The sequence below is a fragment of the Anomalospiza imberbis genome, chromosome 3 (genome assembly GCF_031753505.1).
Source record: "Anomalospiza imberbis isolate Cuckoo-Finch-1a 21T00152 chromosome 3, ASM3175350v1, whole genome shotgun sequence".
Taxonomy (NCBI): Eukaryota; Metazoa; Chordata; class Aves; order Passeriformes; family Viduidae; genus Anomalospiza; species Anomalospiza imberbis.
The window spans coordinates 88,302,241-88,315,207 of NC_089683.1; the positions used below are offsets into that span (position 1 = coordinate 88,302,241).

Below are 12,967 nucleotides of genomic sequence, written 5' to 3' on the forward strand. Positions count from 1 at the left end.
TCTCCATGGGAGCAAACACAACCAGTGATTGCTCCTTAGCGCAGACACAGTAGAGGCTTTCAACCAGTGGAGAAGCAATCCCAGGAAAACCACCAGTAGGGCAGTCTATTTTGGGTTCCACTGAGAACCAGTGGAGAAGCAATCCCAGGAAAACCACCAGTCGGGCAGTCTATTTTGGGCTCCTCTGGGATGCATGTTGGTCACTTTATGTGCAAGAAGATGAGTTGGTGTGGCAGGTTACCTTGGCTGAAGAGGGAATCCCAACAGCACTAGGAAGAGTTGGAAAAGGGTACAGGACATTGAGCAGAAATGTAGTAGCATATAGAAACATCTCCTGGGATTGCTGGGATGAAAACAGGCAGGCCTAGCCTCATCTGGAGTTAGAGCTGGTAAAGGGTATGAGAGGCAATAAGGGCATTTCTACAGCTACACTGGCAGCAGAAAGAGAGCTTTTGCTGACTGGTGATACTGTGAGAAAGAGAGCTTTTGCTGACTGGTGATACTGTGATGAAGGACACTGAAAAGACCAAGGGATTCAGCAGTTCCCCTGCCTCAGCCTTTCTGGCAAAGTCTGCTCTCAGGCCTCCCAGGTCTCTTCATCGCAGCTGCAGCATGGTCCCCAGTGCTCCTGAGATGAAGAGAAGCCCCACTTGAGCTGCTCATGGGCTCAGTGTATCCCAGCACACAATGGTGGCCAGTCCTGACAAGGGGGCAAGCAGCACACAGATTGTGTTGGGTGACAGCCTCGTCTGGTGAAAGGGAAATGCCTTTTATCCTCCCAAAAAGCAGGGCAAGTTTGTCCCATGCTTCAGAGAGTAACAGATTTATCTCTGGCTGATGGTTGGATGATCACAATCCAGCAGCTGTTGCTCACTAGGCAGGTTTGCAAGAACTACTCTCCCTTCTAGGCAAATACAGAAGGTCCAGTTTCCACCTGGCTTGGTATTTTGCAGTCACAGGGAAATCAGCAGGAAGCTTGTATGGATCACATGAGAGGCAGGCAGGACTCTGCCCTGGGGCTCTTGCAAATGCAGGGTTGGTCTTCTGAAATTAGAGAAGTTGCATCTATTTTATGGTATTTGAAGAATCTGACCCGTTATATTTATTTTGCAGATGGCTTATTTGACCTGCTGCTGTTTCTATTTTTTAAATGAGGTTCTCAAGCAACATTTATCTATTAAATCAGGTCATTTAAAAAAAATTACATTTCCTTCCTGAAGTCCATAGTGGTTTTTCTGTCTAAGAAAAGTGGGACATACAACTATCATTTCCCATGTGCATGATCACAGAACAGTAACAGCAGAGACCAGGGTCATTTTTATAAAATGAGCATTGCTCCCCACCATCCTCAAATTGATAAATAAACAATGGACTTCCATAACCAGAACACAAACCAAAGTCTCATCAAACCAAATATTTTAAAAAGAAAGAAAAACCTGACTGAGTTTTCAGGTTTGTTTCTTTTGTCTTCTCCAGTTTTCAGGTGGTTTGTTTTTTTTTTTTTTTTTTTCCCAGTTTTCCCAAATTATCTATTATTTGTCTGACTCTAATTGTATTTGGAGCCCAAATTTAGGTCACATGGAGTGCTTGTCTGCATGAGCTCAGAAGTAAGGCATCAGCTTTTCCAGTAGATGACTCTGGGAGATCTTGAGAGGACTCTAAGGCCTTGCAGCATGTTTATGAGCTGACTGCATCCAGGAGCAGCACTGGCTGCTGAGGGGACTACGAGACAAAGGCTTGTGCCCATGTTGTGTTTTTAACACCTAGGATAGCAAGGCTCTGGGCAGATTGCTTTTTGGGAGGGTTCTAAGAGATTGTGTTTGTGAGACATAGTTACAGAAGCCAGAAGTGTAACAGTGGATACTTTAACAGCCTAAGCAGTTATGTTCCACTTCTCCAGACTGATTCTAGGCTCTGAGCCATTTGCTCATGTAGAGTTTATAATTTTTCTTGCCTGCAACACCAATTCACTGAGAGTCGATCCTACCAAGCACTGAATACACTCAAATTCCATCACACTGCCTTTGCTATGGGCAATGAGTCTTCAGTATCATCCTGACTCCAGCTCTAACATGTTCTGAAATGAGAATGCTGGATCTAAATGGGCTTTAAATGAACTTAGGGCATCATTGTGGCTTGAAGACCAACCCTGTGGGACTGCTGAGGATAAGGGTGGCATGGGGTTGGGCTGTGGTGATGGAAGTCCTACTACTCTGCTATTCTGAGAGCTGTGCGTTGCAAAAAATCTGGAGATTAAATTCTGAATCTTTCCTTTGATAAACCCAAGAGTCAGTGGATTTATCCCAAGTGTTGTGAGCATGTGTCTTGAGGGCAGCTTTCAGAGCAATCTGACAAATCTAAGCTCAACATTTCCTGAAGCTCTCATGTTTAAAAGTGAGCAAACCAATTCTTGCTGAGGCAAAGCCCTGCTGGAGTGATTGTCTTTTGCACACCTTGTGGAGGGCCTTTTATCTGGTGTGCAGGGCACACTTGATATGCCACCACAGTCCCCTCGTTCCCACCGAGAGGTCGTTGTGATGTGAATGCTGATGATGCTCAGCAGGATGAATTGCCAATACCCTGTGGGGAACTTCTGTTTGTACTGCTGCAAGCACAGAAACAGGTGTCCTGGACCTTCCTGGCTCTGGTGCTTCAGTGTTTGCAGCAAACTTCACAGGTGACTGCATCTTATCATCACCCACCAAGTGGATGAGCTCCCTGCTGGTGACTGTTTGTTCTGTTGGGCCAACACCAACAAGTGTGGACACTGAACCAGGACAAAGCGACCTGAAAAGGGAGGCACATCCCACAGTCCTACTTACCTTAAGGTCGCTCTTCCATGTGGCTCTATCTCATGAGGAGAGAGGCAGTGCCTCTGTGATTTAGCACTTTCACATTTCCCCTTGGTGTGTTACAAGAGACAATTCAATAGAGATTTGCCAAAGTGTGAGGAGGCTGCAAAATTCTACAGCCATGAACATAGTAAATAGGAGTGGGAGAAGCATGGGTGAATTGTGCAGGTTATGCCAGACAAGCAGTGATAAAACTTTTATAGTTCTATCCCATATTTTGTGCGTGTCCCATCTTTGCCTGGCTTTATTGAGTTTGGAGTTTTAAGTTTTTATTGAAAATAATTTGTTGCTATGGAAACAACTGTATCCATTAAACTGGTTGGAGCTTAATGACACCCTCTGAGGCTAAGATCAAGTTCATTATTTAATTTTAATGAAGTGCTGTTAACGTTTGCTGCAGCTTTGTAATTTTATTGTGGTTTCATCCATCCCTCCCATGTCCCTTCTATTTTTCCCATCCACCCATTGTCTCTGGAGGCATGGATGTAGAGAGGTCTTTTGGGCTGGGGCTCTCTGCATTTATAATGTCTTTTAAACAGTCTCAGATATGCTGCTGAATTAATCCCAAACAATATCAATTTGGTTGTAAGCAAGCCTCATTTGGTCAGAGAGAGGCACAAAAAGTGCCTGATGTCTGTGTAGTCATGCAGTTGAGCAGTAGTAGAGAGGGATTTATTCAAAGACAGATACAAATAGCTGGATTCTATAGCTATATATTCAGCCTCCCTCACACCCCCTCAGGTCTTAGAATGCTGCAGTTTCCAGGTTTTCTAGTTGTGGAGAAGAACAATTTACCTTATGGTTACTTCTGTTTCTTTTTGGTGTAAAAACACTTCTGGTACTAATTCTAGAGGATCCTCTAAAAGATAAATTGAGAGTGAACTCAAGGTTAAATTGCAGTTTTTATGATAGCTGCCATGTGATTTGGACCTGAATTTCTTAGTACAACGGCAGCCATGGTGAATGTGTATTTTGGAAGGACAGATCTTTTCCTTTTGGGTATTACATTGGAGTCAATTCCTTGTTTGCCAAAGATAAGTCTGAAATGATTGCAAACATTGATTCTCACTCTTTAAACACTCTATACTTAGAAACAAAGAGCTGGGGAATAGGGATTACTTTAAAAGGGGATGAGCTGTCATTGACCATAGAAATGCAATATGTATTTATCAAAGGCCTATACTCTGTGGGGATAAAATTATACAGAAATACTTTTTTCTCATTTTTAGAGGTAGTAATTTGGGAGGTGGAACATAATGATGGTTAAATAATATTCAGCAGAACAAATCTGTGGCCGCCTGAATGATTTTATGACAGGTAAATAGTTGCATTGAAGTCAAGGGTAATTTTAGTTGTATGTAAAGAAATGCATGTTGGTATTTTTAATGAGTTAGTCAACTTTGATTTCAAGTGGAAATTCATCAGGTTTAAGACATGGCATCTTCCTTGGGATTTCCTAACTAAGTGTTGCAACTTAATTATTTAGAGGCATGTAATGTGACTGATTTGGGACCAGTTTATAATCTTGCTGTTGCTCTCACATGTCTCGCCGTGCATCCATGGACCTCTTTTCCATCCTTACACAGAGCACAAACTCAATGAACATCAGGCCAAGTGCTAGGCATTTGTGGAGCATCTTGTATGCCAGCACATGCTTTTTTCCAGGCAGCGTTCATTGCTGGTGGTGTGGCTGGGATGGCAGGGGCAACCAGGTGGGCCAGCACAGCCTGCCCTCGAGTGAGAGGTAGCAAGTAGAAAAAATATCAATTAATGCATGGACATCAACCTCAAGATGAAGAGCTGTAGAATATTTTCCTGCCCACGCAGTGCTGTGTGTCATCCAGACCCTGTTCTCCTGCCAAGTTAATCACTTTATGTACAGCTTGTAAATGGTTTGAAATTGTGAATGATATGTTTCCGAATAACTGTGAATGTTTTCATGGGTATATCTTTAAAATTTTCCACAGATGGTTTGGTGGTTAGTCTGTGATTTATCAAATATTTGAATAATTTACTACAGAACAAATCAGAATATTGTTGTGAAAAAAATGTCCTAACTTTCAAGTGTTTCTACATTGTTCCTTTCAATGGATGGGGCCAATTTTGTTATCACATATAACAAAGAAATTCCAAGACCGATAACACAAATATTTATGCTTGTAATTTGTTGCCTTTGGGTAATTGGGATTTATTTCCTTGGATGTTTGCTGGATCTAATGTTAAGCATTCATCAAAATACCTGGAGAGGAATGAGCAATGCTGAGCACAGTTGCTTGAGGCAGAGCAGCTCATGGGGGAACTCAGTGACAGGCCCAGGGGGTGTTTCACACTCTCTGGGCAGCAAGCATGGACACCCTCGCTTGTCCCTTGCCAGGAAGCATTTGGGAGCTCTGGATAAGTGCCCCAATACCAAAGGCAGATCCTCTCACCAGCCCTATTGCAGACATTTCATCAGTGCTGTAGCTTTGACATGCTGACGTACCAGACAAGTTGAATGCCTGCATTTCAGCACTCTCTTATCTGTCACCTCTCCCAGGGAGAGCTTTTCCTGTCGTTTCCAGCTCTGCCCTCCTGGTGGGACATGGCTGCCAAGTAGAGGTGTGGTAGGGAAGACCTGGGATGTTAATTTTGCCCTGGTTTTCTGGGGTGGGGGCCAAGGTTGTCCTTCTGTGCCTAAAGGCCCAAGCAGAGCTATAGCAATGCTGCTCCTCTTCAGCCTGTCTCGCTCCTGCTCCCCCAGACATTTGGAGTGTGGCAGAACTGTGCATTAATGGGGGAAATGGTGGCACTGGGAATCCCTCTGTCACCCTCCACACTGTATTTCTCAGTCAAGCTGGGAAGGTGGGGACCAGGCTCTGGAAAAGAGATGTGGGGCTTGTGAGGTGAGGAGCTGGCATGAGGCAGTGGCTCACCTCCAGGTGCCCAGTGGGATCTGTGGCCTCCATGGGATATGTTTGCCATCTAGAAAAGAGTACCACTTTTTTATTGTTTTAAAGGCTGTTTTCACTGACTTGCTATTTTAAACAGCCCTACTTGCAGTCCCTTGTTTATAGGTGTGGGTTGGGCACTTTCACTGCTCCTGGTGTGAGCAGACAGCAAAGCCCAGCCATCAGCTGGCTTTGCTGGGGTGTTGCAGTCGATGGATAACCTGTGAGCTGCAGGCTGAGGGATGAGAGGAACCAAAGGAATTTCTTCTTTATTTATTTAAAAATTTAAAAAAAGAAAGACAAAACTGAATAACCATGTTTCTCAAGTCTCATTTAAACATGAGCTACTTATCCAAAGCATTGTTTCCTGTAAACAGATCCTGGGTCTCTTTTAATAATATCTTATTTGTCAGGGTGACAACTAAGCTGTCTGCTGCAAGAAAAAGAAAGGGAGAAAACACCTCAACTTCTCAAAACCACTTAAGTTTTTCCTTTATGAAATACATCGATAAATATAGCTAGTTCAGCTAGCACCCTGCTGGTGTTATGTCTGAGAGCTGTGGCAAGCTTTCAAACAAAGCCAGCAAAATCTATACTTAGAAGCTACCCTCAGATTTTCATGCAAAGCAGAGAAATGAAATGGGAGTGTTAACAAAAGGGGGAGGCTGGTGGCTTGCCTATGTGTGTCTGTCAACCCAGCTGCTGTGTCAGACTTTGCTGTGAAAACCCTTCGAATCGTGATTTCCAGGAATGCAGCTGTGTCTGTGCCTCCCTGTGCACCACCACAGGTGCATGCCCTCATATGTCTGACCTTTTCAAAAGTGTGTTGACATGTTCAGAAATAAACTTTGCGATGTAAAGATAACATATTGGGGTGGGAATAAACAAATCAGCCCTAAGAGAACAGGTCCTTTAAAAGCCATGAGGAGCTCTTGCCGGGCTCTGGATGCGTACTCAGGTCTGGCAGCTGAAGCTGGCATCCTGCTTCTCTTGTGTCTGCAGGACTTTTCTGGTGCTTATCCCTGTAGGATTGAAGCACCCTGTGTGTGTTCATCAGCTTATCCTCACCTCACCTCTGGTGGGTGTATGGGGGGAAAGTGAGAGAGGGGTAAATGAGTTCCCCTTCCACTCCTCTTACTTCAGAGAGATTGAGAGACTACCCAGCTGTGAGGCTGTTGCTGCAGCTGGAAGACCACCCTCTCCTGAGCCCTGGCATGGGGCTTCACCCCAGGACCATCTTCCTCACTAAGTCTTGTCAACCTGTGTGGTTTTTAAAGCCTCAGATGCTCCTGATTTCTTCTTCACTCTCCCTGTCCAAAGTAAACGTAGCACAATGCCTTTTCTGAAAGGGTGGCACCTTTTGCAGGCACTCTGTTTATTTTCATCAGGCTGGTGTTGTGAGGAGAGATAAGCTTCTCTATCAGTTCACTATAGCACCAGGGCAAATAAAAATCTTTCACTGTGAGATGGAGTTTGTTATTTCCTTGGACTGCCTGGGTGAAGGCCTTGTTAGGTACCTTATGCTCTCTGCATATGCCTGTTGGGGGAGGACTCCAGGTGTGAGCATGCTGTCCTCCACATCACTATAGGCCACATGTCAGCAGTGGTTGGTGGCGCATCTGGGCTAACCTGGACAACACCATTCCCTCAGGTATCTTCTGAACTTTGCCCTGGTTTCATCGGGCAGGGAAGAGAGCTTGCCAGGGGGTTGGAGCTTAAATTCTTGCTTTGCCACTGACTTCTGGTGCTACTTTGGCCAAATGTACAAAACACGGCCTTGAAGCCCTTTTAATCACACAAGTTGTTTTTAGTCCTTGTAACATCTTAAGATGTAAATGGGAGTGACTCTATTCAGTGTCCAAAAATCAGCTGCTTTTGTTTTGCTCAAGAGAGAAATACCTAAATCCCTCAGAAGGGTTGTTTAAACTTGTGCTGGGTTTGGTTGGTGAGGGGTGGATGCTTATGTTGGGATTTTTATAATTAAAATCCTTGCTGACTTGCTTGCCTGTGGTAAAACAGTTTGACTAAGACTACTTCTGTAAAATGAAAAAAATATATAGTCATGCCTTGATCATTTTGTGCAACTACAGAAATGGGTAATTCCTATCATGGACATACTTATCTGTTTAGTCATTCATTGAAAAACTTTCATTTTTTCTATCAGGCAGATGGGAAGCCATTGCTCTGAGCCAACAGTTTGGCTCAGATTGGAGTGGATTTCTCCATAGGACAGCAGCTTCTTTTTATTTCACTTTTAACTCATTGAAGAAAGATTTTGTCAAGCAAAGCCCTAAATGAAACTCTTAAGCAATATTTAACTAAGTTTTTTCTCCTGATTTTCTTACTATTTTTCCTGCTTTTGGAGTAGATGTAATCTGATCCTGAGAACTATTTTGAGACAGATTCTCAGTGCTCTTTAATCAATAGCAAGAAAATAGAAAAGTGTCAGAGAAACACATGAAGATTAGGAGAAATTGGACAGGGCTATAAATGCTATCCTACTTCAAGAATTGCCATGGACTGCAAAGCAGCTGATGAACATTTTCTAAAGTAAGGTCCACTATTATAGCTCTGTAGGGGATTTATTCCAAACCGTGACTTTTTCAGTAATTTTCTGACCTAGCTCATTAAAGGCTAAGCTGGGAATGGCACACTTGGCTCACTTCTTTAACATTTTCTGCTGTCTTAGCTAACTGTTGTTCTTTTTGTCGTCACTCATTGATCACTGAGTCAGAGAATGATTCAAGTGTTGTTTGAACAACAATGTTTGAGGATTGTTTATCAGTGACTCCACGTCTGCAAGAGGCACATGTTGCAATATGTACTTCACATTTTTTCCCTCTGATGATCTGGAGACCTGATGGTGTTACAGGTCTGCTGCCTCACCTCACCTCTCTGTGACTCATTCCCTATGGATCCCACTGTTACCTGAACTCTCCCAGTGAACTGCATTAGAGAGGGTTAATGTTGCTGGGCCTGGGAGCAATGTGCTTGCCTTTGCTTAAAGGTAGAGCAGACATGATTCTTGCCTTCAGAAGCCGCAATTGAGAGGGGTCCCACCTCCTTGCAGAGAGGAGGAGTGCAGGATGGGGTGGAACAACAGTGGAGAAGGCAGGCAATGGCAAAGGATGAGGCACAGTCGTTTTGGCTGTCCTCATTCTGTCATGACATGTCCCTGTGAGACATCAGCCTTGGAGGAGCAGCTCACAGTTGCTTTTCTCCTCTGCTGGGGCTTTTGCCAGCTCCTGGTTTAGCTGAGCCAGGTCCCCAAGGTGTTGATTTCTTCTCCCAGGAGGGCAAAGGGCTGTGTTCACCTTTTCAGGAAAGGGCATGGCCAGAGGTATTCTCTGTGCACTGTCACTAGAAAGCCACACCATCAATCAGGCTTTGCTTTGCAGGGTCTACAAAAGAAGAGTGTGGTGTGTACAGCTCTCCTCACTCTCCTGCTCAGGGACTGGGTCATGCCAGTCCATGTAACCCAATAGTTACCCCGTGGGGAAACAGTATCAGTGTCATATGCCATAGTAGAATGATCTGACCTTTCTTGTTTATATGGTAAGTGTGGCCAGAAGGCTTCTTTGTCAGCCTGATAGTCCCAGCTGCCAGCTCTTAGTGTGTCTTGTGAACTCCAAAGCTCTTGCCAGGGCTTTGAAGTTAACAAAGTGTTATTTGGAGTTGCAGGGTTTTATTTCATAGAGAACCCCTGTGCATGGCTCAAATGAAAATGTTCTCCTGAGTCAGAACTCACACATTCAGCAGTGCTGGAATGGTGGTAGACTGGAAAAGCACACAGTAAATGAAAGTCAGTTTGTCTCTTTCCAAGACCCAAACATCATGAAGATAAGGTTGTCTTAATAGTTAAGGACAGACTTTAAGATTTTGCTGTTGGAAAACTCAGCAGCTCAGAAACTCAGAAGTTTGCATTTTAGTCAAACATGCTGGTAAAGACAGCCTTTGTGAGGGACCAGCCCTTTGATTTGGCTGAGACTGTAGGGCCTCCTTGGGTTTAACACTGGCAAAACACTTGAGTGATTATCTACTGTTCTCTGAAGGGAGGCTCAGTCGCCACAGGTTTTCTCACTGTGCCCCAACATCTGATCCTCATGGCTCACTACAGGAGGGGAGTGACTGGAAGAGAGGTTTTTAAGAAGGATGTGCTCAGTCTTGCTCTACTTGGTGCAGAAATATGGATGCCTACCTAGTAGATCTTTCTAGTTCCCAGGATGCTAACATGATACTTTTTGTATAAAATATCTAAGAAGAAAACTCATCTTGATTAATATTATGCAAGCAAATGTGTTTATGAGACAGAACAATATAATTCATCTATCAAAGCAGATTTTCTTCTTACGATTACAGAGAAATCTCAAAGCTCTTAACTGGTTTAAGGTGCCTGTCTGCTGGCTGTTAGATGCCTGCAAACTGTCAGAGACTCTTCCCTAAATTGATAGGAGTAACAAAGAGGAGAGAGAATCCCCATTGTTTGGATAAAAATGAAGTGATTCACTCCAAGTCACAGATGAGGTCTGTGGTAAAACTGGGAACAAAACTCTATTTCTCTCAGTTTCAGGCTCTTCCTTGCAAATACTCCCTTGTTTTATTATTCTTTATCTCATCCATACAATAAAATTATGCTGACTGTGTGCTAAGGGAGCCCTTTCATGCTCTTGGTGCTGCTGGTCAAATGAGATGTGAATGTATCTGAACAATAATTGCAGCTGATTCATTACAGTAGCAGCATACCTGACATCACATCTGTTACTCTGATGCTGTGCTCAGCCTCAGTCAGGGGCAGACCATGCTGGTGTAAAAGTGTTCACTGGGATTGCCTGAATGTGTATCTGTGCTTCTCACACAGCAGAGCAAAAGGCAAGTATCTCTGCAAGAACCAAACCCACAGTCTCATGAGCATTTCTAGGTCAGGCTGGCTCTAAACCTGAGCAAAATCCCTTTCCTTTGCAGGTGTCCTGCCAGGGGAGCTTAAGTAGGACTGGGCTGCTGAAAAGGTGGGAGGAAGAGGCATTTTTGTGTGAGCACAGGCCATTGAAGCCACCTGGTCAGGGAGCATCAAATAAACAACCTTTCAATGGCACAGTCATTGTGTCCTTTCTGTTTCCTTAACACTTGGCTGTTCAGAATAGTCCTGTGTCTTACCCAGGCCTTACAGGAAACAGCTCTCCATCTCATACCAATATTTTGGATTATAATTCTCATTTCACTCTGGGGTTAACCTCAGACTTTTTGTGTTCTATTCCCAATACAGCAAGCATGAGGCCATTCATTACAAACCCATCAAACAGTGGAGCTGGCAGCTGCTGGAGGTGAAGAAGATAAAGGCTGCAGTCTATGCTCTCAAGAGCCCAAATCGAACATTGGACCTGAGTTTCTCAGGACCAGGTATTTGTTAATTTGCTAGGCTGTGGGCTGATCTGGGAAGAAACCATTTTTGGTTTTGGCAATTCTTTATGTGTCAGGATGTAACTCAGACCAGTCCTGGATGGTATTCTCTATTCTCAGTAAGTTTTCCTACATAGGCCTTCACTTAAAAAAGCCTTACATAACATTGTAAGGGAGGAGTATTAACACTGAATTACTGCTGAAACAAAGTTAAATTAACAAGTGTGAGAAGTGAGTCAGGCTCTCTTTATTTATTCTTTATGAAACCTTTCTTGATACAATTAGATAAAGAGAAGGTAGGTAGCACTCAGTGTTCAAGATTTCTTTATCTTTGGTAGCTCTCAGGGTCTTCCTCCCAGGCTTGGACTGCTGGCACAAAACTCAGCAGTTTTAATTGATGGATGCAGATAGTACTGCAAGAAGCAGAAAGGTGTGGGTTGATGTATAGCTACTATCAACACTCATGGGGAGTGACAGACACTTCTGCCTTTGCAAGCCTTCCCTAAGGAGTGCCAGCAGACTGTGTATTCTCTCTGGCCAGCACCAGCTGTTGCTGAAAATCTGTTACACCCAGCAGCAGAAGTCAGCAAAGAGGGCAGGTGAGGGAGATGGAGAGTGTTAAACCCACTGTAAAGGCTAAGGGAAAGTTTTGAGAAGATGCTCACATTGAAGATTAAGCTTTCAAAATTTGGTCATCAGCTAAAGGACTTTGTGGAAACAGTCCCTTTTTAAAAAGAGCTGCACATCCACTGAAAGCAGTGACTGATGATTTTGAAGAGCATCTGGAGCCCTAATCTTTCATTCAGACCGCACCTTCTGTCTAGCTAAGGAAAATAAATTGCATGCTCTTATTTATCTTTCCTCCTCAAACACTCAGAGATTTGAAAACTGCAAATGTAGAAGCAGCAGAAGGAAACATTTTCTTCCACAAAAGACATGATTCCCTTGTGATACACAGGGATTCACTAGGGTTCAGGGAAGGGAGGGAATTTTATGGTTAGGCCTTAGAGGAATTATGCAGTCCAGCTGTAAAGGAAAGCCGTGAGTTTGATGTCTGTGTTTCTGAGTGTATTTGAACATCACATGCTGCTGGGGAACAAGATGGTTCATGTATATTTTAGGTGTTTTATTTATTCTTTTGGTTGTAACAATTGGGTATGGATATAACATCACGAATGAAGAACAGAGCCCAGAAATAAACCTGTGCAGCAGGCATGTGCTCCTGTTTTTTCCCTTTGGACAGGAGGAAGCAGAGCCATGAGATTGCAAAAGAGGGGTCATTCGTCTACATGCTCTCATCTATGTGAGTATGGCTAAATTTCTGTTCATGTACCCACAGAGAGTGTTTTAGTGCCTGTAAATCCCTATGTCATATTAAATGCAATACCAGATGAAGGCTGCTGAAAATGATCTCCAGTGTGTCAGAGATTATGAATGCTTCATAATCTCTGGGTGAAATGCCACTTTTTTACACTCCAAAACTATAATCTAGGAGGGGATGATGTCTACTGTATGCCTCTAATTGTACTACTTCTATTTTCCCTAGAGACAGTGAACGTCTTTTGTAAGGGCTAGTGGTATGATATACCTTTCATCTTGAGGAACCTCTGCTAGCTCACTGTCATGGCTCATTATTCCAATTAATCACTGATGACAGTAATGCTCACCAAAAAAGTTAATACGTATTTATTCCAACAAGGCTGAGCCAACACTCTCATGCTGTTTCTAAGTGACTCCAGGAGAGTTGGCGTGTCAGATTATTGCTTCACTACACATTTTAGCGAGGTGTAA

The 12,967-nt window shown here is 43.5% G+C and overlaps 1 long non-coding RNA gene across 1 annotated transcript; it reads left to right on the forward strand.

Moving 5' to 3' along the window:
- Positions 1-7,997: 7,997 nt before the first annotated feature.
- Positions 7,998-12,488, forward strand: LOC137471343 (uncharacterized). The gene is made up of 3 exons (XR_010997533.1): positions 7,998-8,329; positions 11,043-11,176; positions 12,420-12,488. It is a non-coding gene; the product is annotated as an uncharacterized lncRNA (long non-coding RNA).
- The last annotated feature ends 479 nt before the right edge of the window (positions 12,489-12,967 follow it).